Below are 20,746 nucleotides of genomic sequence, written 5' to 3'. Positions count from 1 at the left end.
ATATATCCAATAAGGGTTGATATCTAAAATTTATAAAAATTTATACAACTCAACACCAACAAAACAAAACCAAACACAAATAATCTGATTAAAAATGGACAGAGGGCCTGAATAGACATTTGTCCGGAAAGGATATACAAATGGCCAACAGACACATGAAAAGATGTTCCGCATCACTCATCATCAGGGAAATGCAAATCAAAACCACAATAAGATATCATCTTACACCTGTCAGAATGATTAAATTCAAAATAGACAGGAAATAAGAAGTATTGGCAAGGATGTGGAGAAAAAGGAACCCCTGTGCACTGTTGGTGGGAATGCAAATTGAGGTAGTCATGGTGGGAAACAGTATGGAGTTTCCTCAAAACATTCAAGATAGAATTCCCGTATCATCTAGTAATTCTACTGCTGGGTATTCACCCAAAGAAAACAAAAAACATTAATTCAAAGAGATATATGTGCCCCTATGTTTGTTGCTGCATTGTTTACAAAAGGTGAGATATGGAAGCAACCCAGGGTCCATCAATAGCTGAATGGAGAATGAAGATGTGGCATATATATACAATGGGGTATCATTCATAAAAAAGGAGGATGGACAATATGGATGCATCTAATGCTAATGGTATAATGCTAAGTAAAATAAGTCAGAGAATATCCTATGATTTCACTCATATGTGAAATTTAACAAACAAAACAAGTGAACAAACCACACACACACACACACACACACACACACACACACAGAGACAAATGACTCTTAAATACGGAGAAAAACTGGTGGTTGCTAGAGGGATGTGGGTGGGGGGAAAGGGTGAAATAAAGGGGATTAACAGCATGCTTATCATGATGAGCACTGAGAAATGTATAGGCTTGTGGAATCTTATTGTACATCTGAAACTAATAGGACATTGTATATTAATTATAATTCAATTTTTAAAAAGCTAATTGCATCGTCCAATGTCTTCATACACAATGAATCATTAAGAAGACCTATTCTGAAATAATCGTATGCCTCTAAAGGTTAAAACAGCTTTAACGCATAACAAAAGAATTGTAATTGAAATAAATTTCAACTTTAAATTGCAAAAAAAAAAAAAAAAAGATACTTAAAAGGTAGTTTCAGCACAAAAAGAAATAATAAAATGCATTCCACCTTCTTCCTGGAAACCTGGCACTCTCTACTTTCTTTCCTTGTTATTTTTTGTTGTTGTTGTTTGTTTTGTTTTGTTTTTGGTTGTTGTTGTTTGTTTTTACTTCTTTGATAGCACTTACCAAAATAAAACATACTACACCCAGAATCATTTCCTTCCTTCCTGCTTCTTCCTCCTTCCCTCCCTCTCCCCTTTTTTCTTTCATTTTTTTCCACTTCTTATCTGTCCCCCCAAAAGGTAAGCTCTTCTTTGTGGACTACAGGTTGTTGACACTGAGTACTTTTAAGCTAATGCTCAGTGACCTAGATCCTATCAACAATAAAGGCAAACCTTCCTCACTGAATCCCAGCTGTAACACTTACCAGCGGAGCGGCTGGAAGCAAACAGCATCATTTCTGTGACCTTTCATTTTCTCATTTCCAAAATGGGCATAATAGTACAAACCTCACAAATGGTTTGAAGTACGATTAAATGAGTAATGCACAAAAATTCTTAGAAAGGCACACGGCATGTAATTAAAGCTCTCTACATGCAAACTATTATTATTAAAGTTAATGAACTTTCTAAGGACTCCTAAAAACTTCCTATTTCTTGAAACAACTTCCATATTCTTTGTTTTTGTTTTAAAATATTTGTCGCATAGCTAAAATGTGCAAGATAATTCTTAAAACATTTTACATTTTGAGATACTTTAAAATCCTTAAGGTTAGCCTACTGCAACCCCAACCAAATATATATTAGCTGTGATTATAAAATTTTTATTTGTAATAGTGTCTGAACATATAAAGGAACTCAAACATTAAAACCACATAGATTATGATCTATAACAACATTATTGATAAAAATATTAATTTTAAACAAGACATTCCAATATCTGTTACCCAAGAATACTTTGTAACATGATAAAAGAGGAACTTTAATGTTTGTTTATTTTTGACACAGGGAAAGACAGAGCATGAACGGGAGACGGTCAGAGAGAGGGAGACACAGAATCTGAAGCAGGCTCTGGGTTCCGGGCTGTCAGCAGAGCCCGATGTGGGGCTTGAACTCACAGACCGTGAGATCATGACCTGAGCCGAGGTCGGAAGCTCAACCAACTGAGCCACCCAGGCGCCCCAATAAAAGAGGAACTTTAAAAAAATCCTTAAATATGGGACACCTGGATGGCTCAGTCAGTTAAGCTTCTGACTCTTGATTTCAGCACAGGTCAGGGTCTTGTGGTTTGTGGGACCAAACCCTGCATCAGGCCCTGCACTAACAGGGCCTGTCTCCCCCTCCCCCATTCCTGTGCCTGCACTCTCTCTTTCAAATTAAACAAACATTTTTTTTTAATCCTTAAACATAATCAAATCTATAAAATCATTTAATATCTTACGTGTATTGACACAATCATCACAAATTATGCCAAAAATAGTTAAAAATATAAAACTGAATTGGCTTAAAGTAACTTGGATCATTTGAATTTAACATTTTTTTTCATTTTTTTTAATGCTTATTTTATTTTTTCAGAGAGAGAGAGAGAGAGAGACAGAGAGAGACAGAGAGTGAGCAGGGAAAGGACAGAGAGAGGCAGACACAGAATCAGAAGCAGGTTCCAGGCTCTGAGCAGTCAGCACAGAGCCCGATGCAGGGCTTGAACTCAGCAAACCATGAGATCATGACCTGAGCCGAAGTTGAACACTTAACCGACTGAGCTACCCAGGTGCCCCATATTTAACATATTTTATAGAATTATTTCATGTTACATTAACCAAAATGACTTATATAACTTTCTAATATAAAAAATATACATTACATGGGGCACCTGGGTGGCTCAGTCAGTTAAGCAACTGACTTTGGCTCAGGTCATGACCTCCCCAGTCTTGAGTTCGAGCCCCGCCTCAGGCTATGTGCTGACAGCTCGGAGCCCGAAGCCTATTCAGATTCTGTGTCTCTCTTTCTCTCTGACCCTTCCCGCTCGTGCTGTCTCTCTCTCTCTCTCTCTCTCTCTCTCTCGCTCGCTCGCTCAAAAATAAACATTAAAAAATTAAAAATGTATGTACATTACAAAATGATACTTTGTGTAAAATATTACCCAACATAGAATCATCTAATAATTTAAAATGTGTAGTACATTATATTTAATAGAATGATTTTAAATGTAATGTATGCTTGCATATGCACATATTTCTGTTAGTAGATACAAGAGACTTTTTACAGTGATTACATCTGGAAAGTAACAAGGAATCTGAAAGATTATTTTTTCAATTTATACATTTTGTGATTATTTGAATATTTTAAGTATTTTATAGAATACTTCTTCGCTTAAAAGCTAAAATATTTCCTTAAAAGCACTGTTCTTTACTGGCAACAAACTAAACTTAAAAAGTTTCCAAAGTAGAGAATTAAACATATTTAGAAAATCTATACAGAATGAGTGTCTTTGTTTTTTAGTAATAGAACTCTTCGTGCTTTGAATGTAATACAGACGTAGGATTTAATTGAGGAAAAGGTTAAGAACAGTACTAAGAAAAGATGAAGAGGAGAGTAAAGGGATTAGGTAAAGCAAAAGAATGATTATGTATTTTAAAATAGTTCGCATTGACCCCCAAAATCTAAAATAGTGGTCCCACTAAAGTAGAATTGAAATATATTCTTCATTATGTTTACACTCTTAATTATCATAAAGTAAACACTTAAAACACATTCATTTTGAACTTAATAGTGAGCTCTCTGGCCAATTTATTTGGGGAAGTAAAGACTAATAAAAACAAAGAAGTCATATTTTGCCTGGACTAAAAATGAAAGTCAACTATAATTCCAGCTCATGTAGATTCCTATTACCGAGATCAGACATTAAGCTACTATATTAGTTTGAAGAAAACTAGGAATGAGAGAGAAATAAATGAAAACAAAATCAACAAGGATAATTTAACCAGTAATATTCACCAAAGATTTTTAAGTGCTTACTTAGTAAGTGCTAAGCACTGCTAGGTAGGTCAACAATGAGGATATAACTGGAAACAACATAAAAATGGGTCCTGCAGTCAGAGAGCACTCAAGTTCAACCTGAGTTTTTGCACTGTGATGATAAACATTAATTCTTCATTGTTATAATATTATAATGCATTGTTTGAAGAAAAGTACAGAAATGAAAACGTATCTCAGATTTTTTTTTAAAGAGTAATCATGAATCAAAGAATTTTAAAGATCATATCAGCCTGTATTTGTTACAGTCTCACTATTTTATATTTAGGAAGATTTATTTTTCACTGCATTTTTTGTCAGATATTTTCTGGAGATGTGTTTTCACACCCAGAGGATGTTAGATCACAGAGTGTTCCCATTAAAAAGAAAAGAAACAAATAAGAAAAAAAATCTGTGATGCCATGATTTTAAGAAAACACATTACAAAAATAATTGGAAAAAATATCCTAAGGTTAAAATTTCAGTGATGTGTATTTAAAGCACTTCTTTACAACCCACTCAAGATTTCTTTTACTTAGTCTCATGGGTATCCTCACCTGTAACATATTAATTTATAAATACATTTCCTCTTAAAAAGTGGTTAAGTATTTAACATATTCAAACTTAAACTCTAGAGTTTCCTAAAATGTAAAAAAAACAAATTTTTTTTTCAATTATTGTTCAAATCCCTCTCTATCACAGTTTGACAGTTCTGTGATTAATTTTTAAAAGTGAGACATCCAAACTCTTGTAATATGTAAAAACTAAACATTTGTTCTCAGACATAATAAACATTTATTTCTAAACAACCAGCCATATTATATTTCTGATTTTACAATGTTATTGTCTGCCCATAGCAGATACATTCCACAGTACTTGAAGCAGAGGGAGCAGCATGTGCTAAGGTCCTGAGGCAGGAAGACACTGGAATACTAAAAATTTGAAAGAAGGACAATGTGCCCAGAGCATGAAGATGAGAGGAGTAATATGAGAAATTAGGTTGGTGAATAGTAGAGTCCAGATAATACATGGACTTGAAAGTCAAGAACAGTAGGATTAAGAAGACCAGGTTGACTTGACTATGCTGTGGCAATAGAGGTAGAGATTAAAGATATTTGTGAGCCAAAAATGATTAAGACTTCATTTATTTTGGATTTGGAGGTAAGGATGAGAGACCTATGACAATAAGTTTCCAAATAACACAACTCGTTAGATGGTGGGATCATTCATTAGGATCAAAGACATCGGGGAAGGACCAGATTTATTAGTAAAAAGATTGAGTTCAGGTTTGGATGTGGTAACTTGGAGGGCTCTTTAAGAGATCCAAACATCTGTTAAAATAGCAGTTGTTCTCATGTCAGGACTCCTATAAAACACACATGATTTAGCTTACCCTCCAAATTTGCCAGGAGTGCTGGCAGTTTTCTTTTTTTTTTTTTTTTTTTTTAAGATTTTAAGTAATCTCTACACCCAACATGGGGCTCGAACTCAAAACCACAAAACTGGGGCGCCTGGGTGGCGCAGTCGGTTGAGCGTCCGACTTCAGCCAGGTCACGATCTCGCGGTCCGTGAGTTCGAGCCCCGCATCAGGCTCTGGGCTGATGGCTCAGAGCCTGGAGCCTGTTTCCGATTCTGTGTCTCCCTCTCTCTCTGCCCCTCCCCCGTTCATGCTCTGTCTCTCTCTGTCCCAAAAATAAATAAATGTTGAAAAAAAAAAAATTAAAAAAAAAAAAAAAAACCCACAAAACTAAGAATCACATGCTCTACCAACTGAGCCAGCCAGGTTTCAGAGATACCATCTAGTAAAATCCCCACATCATGAAGTTAATGGCAGATTGAGGGTTTTCACACTGTTTTTTAAATTTGAACATATAACTCTAAAATATGTTAATAATGAAAGGTATCAGAGAGATCATCTAATAAAATCACAACATCACTAACTTAGTGACAGACTGAGGGGGTTTATAGTATTTTCTTGTTTTTAAATTTGAACACAAAATTGTAAATACCCTATGCGCAGTATTTATTGTGTGTCGGTTCCATAGGCTAGTTCTCTGCTCACTACTTTAAAGGAAGAGAAACAATTTCTAACCACTGTGTATCTGTGTGTCTCTATGAGAAAATTTATCCATACCAAAAAGGAGTGCAACACACTGACCCAGTTTCAGCAAAAAGAAAGAGTAATAGTTTTTAACTGATAGCTATTATAACCAGTAGCTATTAACTGAATTTCTCAGAACGTAGCAGACTAACATGGATCTGCTCGAGTGAGAATGACCAATAACAATATTAGTGCCAGATTCGTTGTGGGCTTAAAAAAGGTTACTACAGTGCACTCTGGAAAACAGTGTAGGTATTTACCCAAAGAATACAAAAATACTAGTTTTAAGGGATACTTGCACTCTCATGTTTATGTGTATGTATACATATGTATTTCATATATATATATGTAATTCCATTATATACATGTAATTCCATTATATACATATATAAAATTCCATAGGATTATTACTTGGCCATAAAAGAGAGTGAAATCTTGCCATTTGCAACAATGTGAATGGAGCTAGAAGGTATTATGCTAAGGGAAGTCAGTCAGTCAGAGAAAGACAAATACCGTATGATTTCACTCATATGTGGAGTTTAACCACCAAAACCATCATGGGGGGGGGGGGAAGAGAGAGAGGAAAACCACAAACAGACTATAAAGAACAAACTGATGGTTACCAGAGTGGAGTTGGATGGGGGCAACGTATGAAGCAGGTGGTGGGGATTGAGGAGTGCTTTTGCCGTGAAGAGAACCAGGTGTTATATAGAATTGTTGAATCACTAAATTGTACACCTGAAACTAATATGACACTAATGTTAGCTAACTGGAATTTAAGTAAAAACCAAAAAATAAATTAATTAAAAAAATAACCCAGTGCAAATTTACACAAAATTACCCCTATGTGAGTATAGCAAGAACACTATAATTCTGGTATGGGAATTCTATTAAATTTCACACATTTACAGAATGATGATCCCTTATATTCAAAATAAGCCACTGCAAATTTCTGAGTATCAATTGTACTTACATACACTTAATGGGATCTTAAATGTACTCTAATTCTTTGAAAAGTGGTAATACTTCTAAAGAAGTATTTTTAAAACTACAGATTGTTACCTATTAGTAGGTTGTTAAATTAACTTACTTGGCCATGACCAGTAGTGTTATTTAATGAATTAGGAAAAAAGAGAACTGAAAAGTGTTATTTAATGAATTAGGAAAAAAGAGACCTGAAAAGGAAGTGTTAGAACACAACACCATAAAAATATTTTATTGAACTTCTGTTTGAGTATTTTTATTGAACTTGTGTATTGAGTTTGGCTGTCATTTGCAAACATTAGAAAATATAGATTTAGTGGATTCATTCACTCACACACAATTCTCTAGAACACTCCTTTTCTCTTGTCGCTCAAGCATTGGCAAGTCAGAGATGATAAAAAAAAAATACCACCGCAAAATCCTAAAACACTTGCAGTTAGTGGGGTAATCAGCAATATTTGTAAAATCCAAACATTTGCAAGTATACCTGTATATATGTACTAAAACAGAAGATATTTAGGATACTAAAGAGCCTCGTTGCTACAGATAAGGAAAACAGAGCCTATCGCTTATTGACCAGAATAGTTTATTATAACACCCTTGCTGTATTCACACGTAGGTGGGTTTGTGCCATTTCAGCAAAGAAAATTCCATTTTCAAAATATACTATTATCAGAGTATAATGTCCAGAGGAATCTTAAGGGAAAATAGAAGGCCATTTGAGATTGACGCTTTAATTATTACTTCATTACCACTGCAGCATATTGAGTAGTACTGTAATCTCACAGAAGTTAATATGCCTCTGTAAGCACCCAGTTTACTATCACAAGATGACCTAGGTAGACTTGGGTTATTGAGTTCTTGAAACCAGGATATGAAACTAGATAAAGGAGAAATAATTTCCGGTTAATGCTCTGAGATTTGTGTTGTCTAAATGACAATCGACACAAACTGATTTGTTTCATTATGTTTCCAGTGTTTATTTACTTTTGTTTCAAAAATCTAAATTAGAGTTTTGGAGGATATCATGGAATATATACTCAAAAGGAAATTACATTGAAAAAATCATTACTGTGATAAAAAGCCAAGGTGTTCACTCAAATTCAGAGAAATAATAAAATCAGGGGGTAGGCCACATGTGCGATTCCCTTAGAAAGGAGGGCAAAACGAGAAAGGTTATTAAGATTCAACAAAAGATATATAGAAAGTGTCTAAGGAATACATGCCACAAAAGAAAAGGAATTACACCTCTAAAGATGAAAATGGAGAATGAAAATACACACCTGCAAGACACCCAAGAACGCATTTTGAAAGTCAGGGTGGAAAGAGTGTGTATTCCATGATACCATAACCATAAAACAATATAAGCATATGAACACAGACTGAAAATGTATTACCCAGATAGGACACTTCATGTATGTTTAAACTATGTTGAGGTTATTGTGATCATATCACATTGTTTTGAAATTTTTCCTTAATAGTATTTAAAGATTGTTTTAATTAGAATATGAAAGCAGGGTTCAACTCATGAAACCAGTACCTTTCCACTTCGGCTGCATTTGCCTTCAGTTTCTTCCAGGAGCAGAAACTTATTCCCTCCGTGGAGGGAAGCTGTGATGCTCTTCCTCTAACTTTCACATAGCTGGCTCCCTCTTCTTTTATGCCTCGACTTAAATATTTTTTTTTTTGCTTCACCAGAGTCCCCAGTGTTGCTTTGTTTCATTTACTTGCCTGTTTTATTATTTAACAGCATTTCTCACTTTTTGAAACTATCTTAGTTGTGTTTTGCTGTTGCTGTTGCTTTTCATTGTCTGTATCCTTCCCTAGAATGCAAACTGCCTTAAACGCAGGGAACTTGTCTGCTGATTGCTTCTGCATTCCCAGCATCTAAAACAGTGCTTGGCTTATAATAGCAACATGTTGGTACTTACTGAAGAAATACATTATTCCTAAAAAATTCCTGTTCATTTTGGGCTACAGCAGGGAGGAAAACGTATCGTATTTTTGTTCATTCTGTTGTATCTGTAGCAATATATAGGGAGTTGGGGGTAACAGGGTGGTTGTAAATTTGAAATAACCCCCCCCCCCCGCACACATAAAACAACAATTTGAAGTATTGACCTATGCACAACTGGCCCTGCACATACCTTCGGGCAGCTGCTTTCAGCTCTACTGAATTTAGAGTCTAAGAATCCTCAAGTTCTAGAAGTACCTCACTACTGTATTAAAAAAGAGGAAGTAAGGACCCAAATAGAATTAAATGAAACTCAACTCAGCCCTTAACCTCTGATATTCAGAATTTCCACCCTGAAAAAGTCATACCTGTTGTCAAATTACTGGATGTTTCCATAACGGTAAATGGCCATTGCTTTAAGCCTCTCAGTGTCATTCCTCTCCACATCCTCAACTACAATGGATCTTTCCCTAGAATTCCCTGGATCTTCCCCTGACCCACCAACTAGTGCCTGGAACAGCAGGGGTCCTCCAAGAGCCTGCATCAGCATTAAGGCCAGGTGGCATCTTTTCTGAGGTCAAGGCCTGGACCTTGGGAACTGGATGTTGTCTGCTTTTGCCTGCCCTAAATCTAGTCATTTTCCTTCTTGTAACAGCAAAACTCTCTTTCTATTTAGTTAAGTAATGCTGTGCCCAACTTTTAAATCCAGGGATGACACAATGCTCAGCCTAGATAAATAACATATTTCATGGGTTCAGGGCAAGTGACCCAAGTTGTTCCAGTCATGCTTATCCTGAATTTTTTTGGCAAAAAAAGATGTTCTCTTTACATGGAGATTTCTTAAATGACCCTATAGTCATTGGGTATATTCCTACCACTGTAAACTAAGAGCCTGACTCTAAATAAAGCAATGGTAGAGGAGAGCAGGACTAAGATGGAAGGCTGGGAGGGAGTAAGGGATAACAGATCTGGTCCTAATCATATGGTTTGATTTTCCATCTCCAGCTGTGACCAAATCCGGAATATCCTGAACATGATGATGTATGGTAATGAGAACTTTAAAATCCCTTTTCTTTCCTAAACCATTTTGAGTTAGGTGGAATTTTTCTAAATAAAAGAGTCCCTGAATCATAAAAATGGGTGGCCAGGGTGGTCAGATCTGCCATCCACTGAGTATGAGACAATTTGCAAACGTTATTACAGTTCCTTTCCTGGTGAAATGAAACCTCTATCAGTGAAATAATCGCATTGAAGCTCACCATGACAGAGTAGGTATTTGTACTCAGGTCTATAAGACTTCGATGTTTCATGCTTTTATCACATCACTGTGGTGGTCATATTGGCTCAAACTATGAAGTGGACAAAGTTTGCCTATGATTCGTCGATCTCTTTGAGACACCCCTACTTCCTGGTCACCATTTGTTCCCCTTCTTCCACTGAGGATCTCAATGACTATATGATTGCTTATGGTTGAGTACAGGTTCCATGAATAGACTGCTTGGGTTTGAATCCATATCCTACTATGTAACAGTTATATGACCCTAACAAGTTACGTTTCCCCCAATTTTCTCATTTAAAATTTATACATTAGAATCAACCTCTTAAGATTGTTGGCAATGTTAAATGGAATGAAGCATGGAAAGTACACAGAAAAGTGCCTGACACGTAGTAAAAACATAAGAATCTGATTACCCTGCATTTGTCCAAAACTCCCCATAAATACCTCTCCTATGCTCTAATTAACTTTGCATTGTTTCTATAGGTCTTTCCCAATTAAAACTCCTTTCTTTGTATCAGATCCGCTAGACAGTCAATTAAGTTAGCCCACATTGCAATGTGTATTAATCACGTCCAAATGTATTTATTTCTTCATACCAAGAATTGTTATTTGACAGACTTCACACTAGGACTGAGTAATAATTGGGCCTTGCATAAGTCCCCTGCTTAGCTCTCTCCATCTTGGAATAGAAAAGAATCTACAGATTCAATGACTTCCATCAATATTATGCTCAGGAAGCAGTCACAGGTTGTGTGGGTGAGTGCGAATGAGGGAAGTAATGAGAGAAGAGTAAGGAGAACTCATAGGCAGTAAAGCTACAACACTCATTATCTCAGTCACATCTCTGTGCCCCTCCAGGAGGTGGCTTCGGACTACATAGTTTACAAATAAGGAAACAAGTGAAATGACATCTCCTATCACAGTGATATAGCAATGACTAAGGGCCAACCGAGCCTAGTGACTCAGGCTTAGTGACTTCTCTTACATTTTAGAAAACAGTCCCTTGAATCATTTTCAATTACAAATACAACTTATTTCAGAGTTTTAGTCACACAACTAATGACTGCATATTACACTTTCCCTACCTTTTCAATATGAAAAGAGTATATCCAAATTTAGTGATGTTAGATTTGTTTTTAATTTTGATAAGGAATGACAAACTACTTCTTATATATTGAGAGAATTTTAAAACGTACTTTTTTTTTTCCTTTATTAAATGCTGAGGCAGCAAGATTCGGTAGGAGAGAGTTATAAAGGCTTTCCGAGTGTGTAATTGCAAGCAGGTAACTTAACTTCTGAGTCTGCTTTATTGCATCTGTAAAATGGAGAATCTCTCCATCATCAAAACCAAATAAGGCAATGTAATTTTTTAAGAATTCAGGGCTACATCCCTGTCATAAAAACATTTATTAATTGTTATCATTAGAAGAACAAAATAGGAAAAAGAAAAAAAAATGTCTAAGAGGATATGCCATTTGTTTGGACTTTCAAACACTATTGTTCTATCTTTTTGTAATCAAATTTTTTCTAGAAATTACCAATAGGCTAGACTTCACATGTAAGGTCTTAAAAACAAACACACAAATCATGGCATATTTCATAAACAAATGAAGAGTCTGCTCCCTTATTTATCTATGCAGCTGTTTTGTAAAGCTAACTTAAAATGTCTATAAATTAAGAATTAAATTTCGTGCTTGTTGACACAAAAGGAAGTCCAGGTGGTAGAGATTATCATGCACTTTAGAGAACAAAGCTCCCACTTAGTGATTTTATAGGAAGATAATTCATTAAGATAGAAAGAAGAAAAGGAAGAATAAGGAGAGGGTAGGAAGGTGAGAGGTGGCAAAGGAAGAAAACCAAGGTAAGGCAAGGGAGTTACTATATTACTCTTAGCTGGACAGCAGAGCAAATCTCTTCTACTCTGGCAGTGAGTGGTAATATGCTTCAATGCATACAGGTCTAAAGGTCCAGAAGTCAAGAGATATAAAACTGTCGCTATGTGTTCAATATATAAACCATGAAACAGATTCTCAAAGCCATAACAGAACTTGTCTACTCTACTTTTTCCTGAAGGAGTCGGCTCTCCGCTATCATCAATATTCATTTGTGGTGTCAGAAAGTATCTATGATTCCTGATTAAAAAAAAAAAAAAAAGGAAACATGCATATAGGGTACTTTTTGTCTTCTTGTGTTGTTTTCACAATTTAAAAGCAGAGCAGTTTTGGTCAATTTATGAGTATGGTGGCTTTCTGTTGAAATGTCACTTTCTTGAATTATTAGATATATCTCAAGGTGATTGCTTGGCTTTTTAAATTTAATAAAAATACCAAAAATAGATACATGTACTATCAAGTTGTTACCTACCCTTGCAGCATGAGAATTTCTGTAGCCAGATAAATAAAAGTATTTTTAGGCATATAGTGGTCTGATTTACATATATTCAAGTATGAAATATATATAAATTTTCGTGTGTGTGTTCTTGGATTTTGGACATTGGTTAAAATAGGATGGTGATGTTATTCTCTTTATAGAAGAGATTCTGGTGCTCTAGAAATATGCTCTAATGCCCAATGGTTCACTTTATTCAGTCCTCAAATCTGATGAAAATGCTGGGGATTAGGCAGAAAGCCAGCCTTGTAAACCAGGATCTGGCAGACAGTCCAAGTCAGAAAGAGATTCAATGCTTTGCTACCTTGTCTTTATCCTGAGAAATTGTGTCAACTGTTCTTAATAACCCTGCTACCTAAACCCTGATTGGGAGAGAAGCTAAATTAGGCCTTGGTAACCTGTGTTATATCACTTCTCCTTGTTTCAAAGGCCATTAATTGTTTGTCTAAGATAATTTTTTTGATGATTTTTGTCCTCAAAATTACACAGTGTCCCTGTTTTACAGGTGGTGAACAAGGTCCTACCCACTGTTTATATTGCTAGAATACTGGGGTGCAGTACATCACGAGGAAAAAAAACACACTCAATTGGCTTTCTCCTTCTGAAGGAGAGAGCACGAGCACACAGTTAGAAATTGACATTTTTGGGAGTCTAGTCTGTTGCCGTGATGCTATACTGTTGTTCATACTTACAGTACCTCTCACATAAAATTAGGTCAGAAAACAGATTATTAATAATCTGCCTTAAAAGCAACCCTTTGTGGTGTTTCACAGTAATATCCAAAGAGTCCATAGAAAATCAAACCAGTCCTCAATTTTCAGTGACAACAAAGATGAGTTATGTAAATTTTTAAGGGTTCCATAACAAGACACAGGTGTATTTTGGAAGTACCCAAGCCAACCCAAGGATCTGAAATTCTTTTTACCAATTATTTCAGCTTTATCCACGGGTATTAATAAGTACAAAAAGTTACATTGATTCACTCAATGTCTAACAATCTCATCATCTGTGAGTAATCAGAACAAATTCCATGAAATAAAGCCTTTAAAAAAAAACAATTATAAAAACATGGACCAACATCACATTTTAAAAGTGTTAGTGCTAACTTTGGTATGGCTGTGTATGTTTCGTCTGAGTATTCCATGTGTTTTTGCCTTCAGGTTGATGAAAATATGCCCACAAATCTCTAAGTAGCAATTAGTAAATCCAATTACCTGCTTCCCAGCAAGAGTGAGATCTGGGCGGCAAGGCTGGCCCAGAGAGGAAATGGACCTCCGTAAAAACAAGAGGCTGCCCTCTGGAGGCCACACCCAGGGAATTCTCATCAGAGGTGTGGGTTGTCTAATTCCTAATGTGAAAAGATGCTTGTAGTCAGAGGGGATGTGAGAGGAGGACAAGAGATAGTGTGTCTTATTTAAGCAATTGTAGCATAAGAATGTTCTACATTTAAATAACTCTGTGATTCTATTTGTGTTTAAGTGCCTATGTGCATGTTATCCTTAACTAGTTGAATTGTTTAGGAAAAAAAAAGACAACATTTACTAATTGAAGAAAAAAACACACAACTCCTTTTACTCAGGATATCCTTTGGCAAAACATCATAATTATATGAACTCTATGCTGTTTAGGATGAGAAGAAAAGCTGCATTTCACAATAGGTGCATGGGGATGAGATAAGACCCACATTTCAGTACCAACCCTGGATTTGATTAATTGGATATTTCAACCAAAAATAAATTCCTGACTGAGGCACTTGGCTAAATGTCTTACGCACAGTATTTGGGGATGTTCCGGCTGAGTTCTTGTCTGGTATGTGTGATCAAATGTCGTCTTACAGGCTGTTAGGAAAAGAGTTTTACCAGATTCTTATACTAGCTGAAAAGGGCCATTCTTTGCATGGAAATTTTCTAGCTCCCATTTTGTACAAACAGCTAAGAAATAAAAGGCATTTGTTATCTTCATCTGCCTTACAATGTTCCAGAGCTCCTCTTTAACAAAATTATTCCCTATGTGTATAATTAGTATGCTCAACATACTACATGTGAGACCAGTATAGGAATGACCAGTATTTTTTTCTTTCTATTTCCACAATAGCAATAACCGAAAAAAGATGAACTCTAACCTCCCCTCGTTTATATTACTGGTAAATTATGGGAACCAGCATGCCACATAGCCTTCTAAGCACTGAGCATTGTAGAGACAAAACAAACACAGAGAGAACAAAAACTAGTTCCACACAATTAAAATTTACGATAAAACCAAATATAAAAATTATAAAATTAGAGAAATAATTTTTAATCTGCTTCTCATTTTTCAAAGATGTGGCAGAAAATTCATCTCTAATACTATCACAAATGTGCTACTTTTTTTCTAAACTGGGCTTTAATTTGTTTTAGAACTTTCTTAAATATTGCTTTTAAATTAAGGAACATATTTTAAAGGAGGGCTTCTTTGCAACAGGACCTCTACATTTATATTTAAAACTGTACAAAGAGCATCACCAGTGCTTACTCTTGACAACATAGATTTCTCATTGTACACTTTAAAAATAATAGGTTTTTTTTAAATAAAACAGTTAAAGGCTCACGTTTTATTCATAGGTGCGAGAAAGGACAGCATACTTTCTTACTTGCAATAGATAGCGTTAACATATTTGCAGTATAATTTAAAACAAGTTTATTTTCCTATTACTAACCCATGTGAGTAGAGAGACATCCATATGCCCTGCTAGCATAGTTTATCTTACAGTCAATATAAAAGCAGCTCTTCAAGAACTCTTAAAGTGACAAGGTAGTTAAAGGAAACATGCTGTTTTCTTCTCCTTAGAGAAATTAAATGCCTACTCTAAAAAAAAAAATGGCCACACTTAATGGAGATGTTTAAATCAAGTTCAAAAATATTATGAAAAAATATTGATCATTCCTTGAGTGATTATTAAAGACACCAAACCACTCCCCCTTACCTGAAAAAAGCAATAACCATGTCATACAGTTATGTAAAAGATTCAGAACAAGTTTAGCTTTATGCAAATGTTGAAAAAAACCACCTGATACAAGCTTTAGAAAAACAGAAAGTTTATCCCTACATTATATGAAAATATGATTTTGGTTTGTCACCTGTATATAGAAGTGCATCTTCCTGTACTGATTTTTTTTTTTAATCCATGACTCATATGAACAATAACTTCTTCCCAACGCCATAGAAAAGCTGTCTAAAGGGAAAGATCTAGACCCCCATTAATTTTGCCTCTGGGTATAATAGGCTTTCAACCAAAGAACCATTAAAAGCATCCCCAAGTCACTGTTATTTTTCTTTGAAGGGTCCTTTTTACAGTAGTCCCTAGCTTCAGCAGATTATTTGATACTGTCCATTAATCTCTAATCCTTTTAAAAAAGTTACATAATTTAAAAAGTATACATGTGTGTGTATACATCTGTGTGTATACACACACATACACATGCACACACACACACACACACACACATATCCCTAAATGCTAATTACTTATGAATTTAGACTGCCATATACTTTGTTCCAGTTTAAATAGCTTTAGCCAATTTCAATGGAAAACAAATTCAGCTAAAAAGCATCTGTGATCCACTAAACTTTTGATACGGATGTATTTGTGACAAGCAAATCATTGAAAAAATTTAAAAATCCACAAGTACAGCAGAAATTTTAGAAAGCATTATTGTTTAGCAAAACACTTGCAGGACCCATACCTACATTATTTTATGGCAGAAAGTCAAACTTTGGTCTTGGCTTTTTGTAATATCAGACGAAATTTACTCCATTATGTAATGAAAATGTTTTATTTGTGCTTTCCCTCCCCTAAATCGTCTAATCACTACCATTAGAAAAAGGAATGTTATGTTCCAATTTGGCATTAATGATATCTCTTCCCGGCTGTTGCACAAACTGGAAATCATAAGAGCTATAAGTATTTCAGGCTCATAAAATTGTCCGTCTTGAGTCGAATTCTTTAGATTAGATGGTTCTAAAAACCTGTTTGGGGAATTTCTTTAAATTGATTTAATAAACTAGCCTCAAAAGATATGAATTGGTATCATGTCCATGGTGTTGTTAGGTTAACGGGAAGTTCAAATTAACTTTCAGCTATCTAACACATTCTGCATTTTATTTATTAAACTTCCATTTCATCTTGCAACTATCATTTAAAACAAGCTACTATATTCTAGTTTTATTTTCAGTTAGCATCAAGCCTAACCTGAAAATCTTACCATGTAAATACCATGTTATCCATTTTCGTATTTCTTCATTAGAGCTATCTGATAATTGGACCAAATAGAATAATATTCTCCATTATGAAATGAAGCATAAAAGTACTCTGCAACTACTAAGATTGAATGGTATTTTATGGAATTAGTATTTTAGGATTCCTGTGTATAGTAGCAGTCTTCAGTTCTGATAAGAATACCTTAAAATCTAATTGCCATGTTTGCTCTAAAACATGATGAGGATTTACTAAGATATTCTTTTTAAAGGAGGAAATGTGAAGATTATATGAAATTGTCACATTAGAACATTTTGTGGGAATACTTTCCTAAAATGTATCATTTAAAGTCTCCTCTCAATCCACTCACTATATATTGGAATTAGTTCTGACTTCTAGAATATAAAGGCTTAATTTTTCAGAAGTATGCGAAAAACTACTCATATGCATCTCTCCTACAGGTAATTGCTATAATTAACATTTGTAAAGATACATGAAAATAAATTTCACAAATCAAGCACAAACTTTTACCTTCCCTAAGACAGTGGAGAAATAAACAAACAAAATCTTAATTTGCTTGCATGGGCAGTAATTGGGCTTCTGTTTTGTACATCTTTTCATGTATAAACTTGTTAATTCAGTTGTACACATATAAGGCAATTAAGCGACTGTCCTTTTGTCCTTGTACCTAAAAGGTGGCTCCTCTAAAAATCAGTTAGCTTTCAACAGAGATACTACATTAAAAAAAAAAACAAAACAACAACAACAACAACAAGGCATTTAAATGCCGAAAGCTCTAGACAGAAGATCTTGTTTTTGTGACTCTAGCTAATTCTACTTAGATAGGAAAGATAAGTGCCTCAAATGGAAAATGGTTTAGAAAATATACATTACATTGATAGTAAATGAAACCAGCTCCTTTGTAAGTCAGTGTATAAACTTATACACTAAAGATATGTGGTTTAAAAAAAATACTTTCTGGGGTCCAGAAATTAGTGTGGAAGACCAGACAGAGTTAGAAAGAAGATTGCCTTTTTTTACCCCAAGTGTGCAAATAGAACAAAACATGAGAGTTGGCATTTCCCCTGATAAATCAAAGGAAAGGAGTCATCTGGACACTAACATCTGCTGGCTTCTCTGCGTTCATGTAGGACCCACTTGGAATGCTTTCCCCATTACATTCAGCTAGGCACTTCTCTCTACCTCCTCCCATCTGACAATAATCACTTAGCTGTCTCTGATGAATAAAAGGAAAGGAAAGCTTATATCATTGATGAGGGAATTAGAAATTGCTGAAGCTGCTGTCAAGGCTCTGTCCAACAAGTACCTTTTACTTGACCTATTGTGCAGGCAGCAGGGAACATAGTTGTTTTGCTGTCCTTCTCTTTCTCATAATAGGACATGACAACAAAAACAATTTTCCCCTTAAGGTTTTTAAAATTCCAGCCTATCTCCCTACCATTACTTTCTAAACTTTGTTCCAGTACGAGAGGATTCTTGGCCAGCTGAGCGTCCGTGTGCCTTCCAAATGGGGTACTGAAATTGCATGAACACCAGCCATGTTTACATTCACTAAATATTCTCATTAAAAAAAAATAAGGCAAGGCATGAGTACGATATCTAGGCAATCAAATGCACAGCATAGTGAATGGTAGGATGAACTGGCAATTCATACACAAAATTAGCTTTAACACCAAACTGAAATGGTTGATTTCACCAAAGGGTTAATATTTAATAAAGTGAAAACTAACATGTACACAAAACTAACTAGAAGATTAGCTTTCTCAAAAGAGAAATCCAAACCTCCTGATAACACTGGTGTTACTTACAAAAATGTCTTGAAACTTTACTTTTTTTTTGCCCTCCCCAACATAAAGGCCATACCAGAGAACCTCAGGAAGGTAAGACTCTGTTTAAAAAAAAATTTGTTTCTTCATATGAGAAACCCCTCAAAGTTCAGATATTACTGCTGATGGGCAATACGAAATAGCCCCACAGGACGGATGGGAACAGGAAAAGTCAGATGGTTAGCACTTGGTTAGCACATGGTTAAAAGCAACAGCAATTAAGCAGTTGAAAGTGGGTTAAAGCAGTGGTTTATTTTTGTTTCATTTGAAGGAATCAAATAAGAGACACAGCCTCTTGTAAAGAGATCAAGTCAAACTTGAAGCTTCCCTTCTCTGACAGCCCGGGCTGGATGGCTTGTCTCCTCCCTTTATTCAGTTTAATTGCTTTCTGTACTCTAATTTTTGCAGAGATTGTATTCTATCTTGTTTTCCTCTCCCCCCTCCCCCCCCCCCCGGGGCAAAAGAAATCTTTCTCCTTTCTTCAACCCCCTCTTTCTTCTGAGAAAAGACAATCGTTTCCAGGAAGAGAAAGAAACCCTGTGCGTTCTTAGGATGGGAGGAGGTTGAAGATGAGAGAGAGAGAGAGAGAGAGGAGAGAGAGAGAGGGGTTGAGCAAGGGGCGGGGGAGGTGAGAGATGGAGATTGGGGGTGGGGGACGGAGAAGAAAGAATGGGAAGGAAAGAGGCAGCAAGAAGATGGGGGATGCCCAACATCAACTCCGGGCTCTGAATCACGGGCGCTGGGCAAAGTGCTTTTCCAGGAGATGTACATGTGGCTCATTATATTTCTCACAATAGGCCACCCGGGGCTCCCTCCCCAGGTCGCAGCCTCCCACGACCAAAACCCAAGTGTACCGAGAGCAAAATCTTGCGGGCGAATTCAAGCCAACGGGCACCTCCGAGGTGGCCACGCTGCCAGTCTCGCTGTCTTACCTGGAGGGAGGACCAGAAGGTGGTGCCGGTCTCCGTCCCCACCGCTCTCCCCGCGTGGACCTGTGCAAGACACACGCGTCCTCTCGCTGCCTCTGCTCTTGGAGGGGCAGCCTGCAACACAAAAGGGGTGTGTGGGTGTGGGTGTGTGGGAGGTTTTTCAGGGCCACCAGCTGGTCCCAGCTGGCCACCCCACCCTACACACACCCCTTCGGGGCGCTGAGCCCCCCTCTCAGTGGAGCACCACCCTGGGGGGCTCGCCCCGGGTGCAGCCTCAAGTTGCCTCCGCTAAGTGCTGGGCTGCCGCCGCTGCAGGAGGAGGAGGTAGAAAGACACGGAGGGCAGTACTTGGTCTAGAGCATCCCCACACTGCAGCTTCTCCAGGAATCCCTCCAGTGAGGAGGCGGCCGCCCATCACCTCCCAGCCCCGACCGCCTGATTGGTTCCACCTCGGTACGCTGCTGCAAGGAGCCAATCCGGGCCCACTAATAATAGGTGGATCCGCTCAGCCAACATTGCCCATCCCAGTTCTGTTAGTGTCTCTCCATCCCCACAGCGGACAGGGACCGGGAGAGGGAGGTTCAGGAGCGCTGGGGGAGGGGGTGAACTAAGAGAGGGATAGATCCCAAGGAGACGCAATCAAGGGCACCCGATAAGCCCCTTGGGGAGGCGCAGGGATGCCCTGCAACCTGTTCAGCCAGCCCTATGCACAAGAGAAGGAGACGGCATAATACAAAGCTTTTTCCCTTTCTTTCTTTTTTTTAACTTTCAATCAAAACCTGCCCTGATACTGAGCATGCCCAGATTGCAACAGCACGCTAGGAGTTCCGACGCGTGTGGGTTCGCAGACTGTGGGGTTTTTTTTTTTTTTTTCTTTTGTTTTTTGTTTTTTTGTTTTTTAAGGTGGGAGCGGGGAAGGAGAGGCAGAAG

The 20,746-nt window shown here is 36.8% G+C and overlaps 1 protein-coding gene across 2 annotated transcripts in view; it reads right to left on the bottom strand.

The window, feature by feature from the left end:
• SYT1 (synaptotagmin 1) overlaps positions 1–20,026 on the bottom strand; it is a 557,800-nt gene extending 537,774 nt beyond the window's left edge. For both annotated transcript variants that reach the window (XM_030323298.1, XM_030323299.1), the window contains exon 1: positions 19,820–20,026. The gene's annotated coding sequence lies outside the window, so the exon portion shown is untranslated. The remainder of the gene's footprint in view (positions 1–19,819) is intronic.
• Between the last annotated feature and the right edge of the window lie 720 nt (positions 20,027–20,746).

The sequence above is a fragment of the Lynx canadensis genome, chromosome B4 (assembly GCF_007474595.2).
Source record: "Lynx canadensis isolate LIC74 chromosome B4, mLynCan4.pri.v2, whole genome shotgun sequence".
In the NCBI taxonomy this organism is placed as follows: Eukaryota; Metazoa; Chordata; class Mammalia; order Carnivora; family Felidae; genus Lynx; species Lynx canadensis.
Note: the sequence above shows the minus strand (reverse complement) of the source record. Positions and strands in the feature narration are given on the sequence as shown.